The sequence below is a fragment of the Callospermophilus lateralis genome, chromosome 3 (assembly GCF_048772815.1).
Source record: "Callospermophilus lateralis isolate mCalLat2 chromosome 3, mCalLat2.hap1, whole genome shotgun sequence".
Classification (NCBI taxonomy): domain Eukaryota; kingdom Metazoa; phylum Chordata; class Mammalia; order Rodentia; family Sciuridae; genus Callospermophilus; species Callospermophilus lateralis.
In genome coordinates this window covers 190533129-190537996 of record NC_135307.1, presented here as the reverse complement: position 1 = coordinate 190537996, position 4868 = coordinate 190533129, and positions in this window count along the sequence as shown.

The following is a 4868-nucleotide window of genomic DNA, read 5'->3' as shown; positions in this document are numbered from 1 at the left end:
CTGACTTGAGCTAATTTCATCTCTTCCACCAAGAGAACAAGGCAGCAGCACTGTTGTCACTCTGCCGTGCTCTTTGGAACCTGGTTGTACTGAGATGGCATAGACCTTCGTGTTCCTGTTGCCCGGAAGCCTCCTACACCTGCAGGCCTGAGGCTGCTTCATCTGTTGGGGCCCTGTGAACCCGGCCCCCACTGGCTCTCTGGATGACCCTGTGTGCTTCTTCCAATGGTGGCCACAAATGAATTGGGCCCAGAGTATGCAGGAAAGCAGGAGACAGTCATTTGTCTTCCAGTCTTGTTAATCTACCACTTGGAACTTCAGAGCATCTCCCACCACTAACCTCTATGGACTCTTTAGGTGGCGACCCTGGCATTCTTAGTGATCTTATCTCTGCCTTCCACACCTCACACTGGGGGGAACAGGAGCCGGTGAGAAGAGCGTTCTTATTCATGCAAGTCTTAAGACCCAGTGGGGAAGGCACGTCACTGTCACTGCATGAAACAGGAGGAGAGGACATCAATTGGAAAGGCCCTTGGTTTGGGGAGCAACAGTCTTCAAAGCCCTTGCTGAAGGTCAGTGTGGACATCCAGAGAACTGCCTGTCGGGGGTGCAAGCCTGTGGAGGGCGTGGGAGATAATACCCGGGACCCACAGTACAGGATGTCGCTGCAGGCCCATCCTCGAGTGCTCTAACCCAGAGGTTGAGTGTCTTGGGGGCACCAGTGGGTGAGAATCTGGCCTGGAGCCCAGCCTGGAGTTGCGGTCCAGAACCCTGATGTCGCCCTGAGTCCAATATGAATGGGGCTCAGCGCACGTTAGCTGCCCTCGACATGTTAACTCCACTTCTGCAGTCACACGAGGTGGTGCTCTGCGGCCGGCAGACAGCCACCGGCTGGCAGGCTGGCCTCCAGGACCTGGAACCCCACACCACCCCATGAGGAGCTTCAGGGATGGGGTAGAGAGTATCTGAAGGGCAACCAGAAGTGGGGGTGCCATGAGTTCCTGGTTGGCCCGGGACACCCCACCCCGTCATTTCTGAAACTCACCTCCCAGAAGCGGACTTGACCATCTTGGAGCAGGGCTTTAGGCATGGTGCCTAGCTCGGGGCTCTCACTTCCTGTGTCTAAGGGTGACCCAGGGACTCGCACTCTTGCGGATGCTTGCTTCTTAGGTGTTAACTTGTTTAGTCCTCGCAGTGCCCCGGGAGGTGTGAACTGCCGTCAACACCAGCCTCTCTTTCATGGCTCGGACACTTACACCCAAACTCCTCTCTGCTCTTTCAATCTCCCCTTTTAAACAGAAAAGCCGGCCTCAAGACAAACCTCAAGGTATCTGAAATCACATCGTTTGCTTTTCCTTCTTTAAATTTTTATGGTTAGTTCCTATTGGCGGTATATGACCATGGTTTTCCTGTTTAAAAATAAAAGTCAGCTGGTGCAAAACAAATATTGAATCAATGGCCAGACAGATGGGTGGTAAAGACCGGGAATGTGACACCAGGTCGAGTGAGCCCTAAGTGCTCTCCTAATTAAAGTGTTCCATGATTGTTGTTTTTGGGAGAAACCGGTTGTTTTGGTGGAACTCCCTGTTGCGAACTTTGTGATGCACATTGATTCTAAACATGCTGGGTTTTCAAATCTTTCCCCCTTGGCTTGTGTGCTGTGCTATCTTGTCCAAGCAGAGGCGTGTGATTAATGATCATGTGAAGATCCCCTTCCTGGGTGCTTTCTGAAATACACTGCAGCAGGCGTCATTGGCGTCTCTCTGCCTAAAGAGGGGTTTTAATTTGGTTGTTATCATTGTCTGCATCAGGTCACAAGATGAAATCAGCAGATTTGTGCAGAAGCCCAAAGAAGAGACACATATTTAAGCGGGAGTAAATGTGTCCCCATCTTATGATTCCTCTGGGGTCATGCTTGTGTTCCAGGATTTCTAAACAAAGGAGTGTATTTTAATAAGAAAAGCAATTGTGGTCTGAAGCCTTGATGTGTTCGAGAAGAAAAGGATATTTTAATCCATCGCATTTACTAGTCCAAAAGAAGAAACATTAAAAAATGTAAGGGCTTTAAACAAAGAATGTTGTGATTTCAAGCACTATATTCTAAGCATCGTTTGTTTTATCCATAGCAAATCTGAGATGCAGTATTTTCTGGAAATAGGTCAAATTCTGAGTGTTTTGTATAAATAGTATTTCTCACTAGAGGGCGCTATTTAGTTGTGTATTTAACATTCTTTTCCTTTTCATAAAAATAATAAAAAAATGACTATGGGGCTATGAATTCTGATACAATTCTTGTTGAGCATGTTATGAAATTTCCTCCAAGACATTGCTTTATTTTCTGCTTATATGTGTGAAATTCCACTTTAAGAAGTATAACATGACCCTGAATCTTTCAATATGTATAAAGTCCCAGTGGTATTATGGAACGACAGAAGCAAAAGACATAAGTTTAAATTATTGTAATCCCAAAGGTCTTTTGACAATTGTTTCTCTATATGTGTTACTGCTCAAAGAAAATGTATTGTAAATATTAATACTGTCTGCTCAGATCTTTACTGAAAAGACAAAGAGAGGTTGTGTGGTCTAGGTACGTACTTCTGTCAGGCTTTCCGGAATGACTATTGTTATCTAAAACAATTTCCAGGATGATCTTTCAATTTGTTTTTCAGGATTTCAGTCTTTTAAGCTCTTACTGTCTGCATGATAACCATGGCTGATTTTTCCTGTCTTTGATTCTCGCTCTAGATTCTTTACCTTCCTCCCAGGATTTAATTCAAATCATGTTGCATGAAATGACAATGTTCTTAAAACCACACCAAGCTGTGCCACCTTTAAAATGAATTATGACTTTTCCCTTACTGTCAGGAAAGAAAAAATACATTAATTAATGGTTTTTCCCAATTTGGTTCCACTGTTTCATTTTTCTTAAACTCTTACAGTTTAAAGCTAAAGTTTAATATGATATTGATATATCATAGGCATGTAAAATTTAGCTGTTCAAAATTTAATAAATGGACTTCCATTTTGTACAAAAGGCTTCTTCTAGGAGTATTTGGGAATTCTTAATTTATCCTGAAATTATCCTTCCATTTAAAGATTTATTTTATTTATTTTTTGGTGCTAGGGATTGAACTCAGGGGCACTCAACCACTGAGCCACGTCCCCAGCCCTATTTTGTATTTTATTTACAGACAGGGTCTCCCTGAGTTGCTTAGTGCGTCGCCGTTGCTGAGGCTGGCTTTGAACCCGTGATCCTTTTGCCTCAGCCTCCCAAGCCGCCTTTTTAAAACTTTTATAGTTACACATGTAATATATAAAGAAAACAAAAAATTCAAACAATAAACTTTCAATTGCATGATTTTTAACCTAGAGGTAAGGTGTAGCCCTTCCTGCAAGTCCTCTTCCTTCCCCAGAAGTATTCACTGTTCAGTCAAATGTGGATTCTCCAGACACTTCCTGTGAGTGTGTGCAGTTCAGAAAGAAGCTTCAGCATTTGTTGCTTTTACCTTCTGTGCCCGTGGTCCTTCTGCTGATGCACTGGTGGCTTTTCCTAGGAAGCGTGTCCTGCCAATCCCTGCATCTTCCTACAGGCAGGCTGTCTCCTTGTTTACAACTGTTGGAGAACATTCTGGTCTATATGGGTGTTCTTTCATTTACTTATCAGAGATTGAGCCTGGATCCACTTTTTACATATTTCCAGCAACTCTGCAGGAGATGCACCTCCTTGTGCACTTGCAAGTATGTGGCTGCAGAACCTCTTGCTGGGGTCTCTTGTCCTCAGGGCAGGTTAACCTATGATGTCAGCAACCCCACCCTCAACATCACATGTTTTTGCTGCTTGACCCTGGAATCACCCAGTAGAGCCTGATGTGGGAGGTGGTCCCAGAAGTCTCCCCCAGAATCCACCTGGGGCTTGGAAGGAGGTGCGAAAGTGTGCAGGTTTCATGAAAAGCCTCGGCCTCAGGTCTTCAGGGACATGGCCAGGTCCAAGCGGGGTTGATTTCTTAGAGAGATGTGACATTGCAGGCCCACCTCCCCCCCACCCCCCCTTTTTTTCTGAGAAGATAAACCTTTGGTTAAAGAGAGAGAGAAAAAAAAAAAGAGAAGTCAACTCTGAACAGTGGCTGAGACTCCACCTTGTGTGAGCCACGGTGTCGGTCATGGCTAAAGAAAGAAAAAATTAAATGGAGTCAATGTCCACAAGGGGGCTGCAGTACCAGGGGGAGAAGATGAGGACACAGATAAATTTAATCTCAGGCCAGACCAGGGGTGAGCGGGAGAATGAGCGGTCGAGGGAGAGGGCGGGGTGAGGGGGCCTGGGAAGCAGGGGGGCCTGGGAAGCAGGAGAGATGAAGGGAGGAGGGGAGCAGCAGGGGGGGTGGAACAACAAGAACCGATATTTAAAAACACTGGAATGCATAAATACGGTAGAAAATTTAGAAAATAAAAACACTAAAAAAAAAACCCATTAATTCAATGTCCTGAAGACAACAGCTGCTGTATTTCTTTCTTTCCTTTTTTTTTTTTTTTTTTTTGGTACTGGGGATTGAACCCAGGGGCACTCAACCACTGAGCCACATCCCCAGCCCTTTTTATTATTATTATTATTTTAAAATTTTGAGACAGGGAATCATTAAGTTGCTTAGGATATTGTGCTAAGTTGCTGAGGCTGACCTTGAACTTGGGATCCTCCTGCCTCAGCCTCCTGAGTTGCTGGGATTACAGGAGTGTGCTACCATGCCTGGCTCGCTGCTTTATTTTTGATGTGCTTTTGGGGATATTTTTTCCAGGGCATGTTTGGTAGCTATGGGGTCCAGTCCATACATTCTAACTTTGGGGGGTCTCTAGTGTGATTGACTCAGTGGATG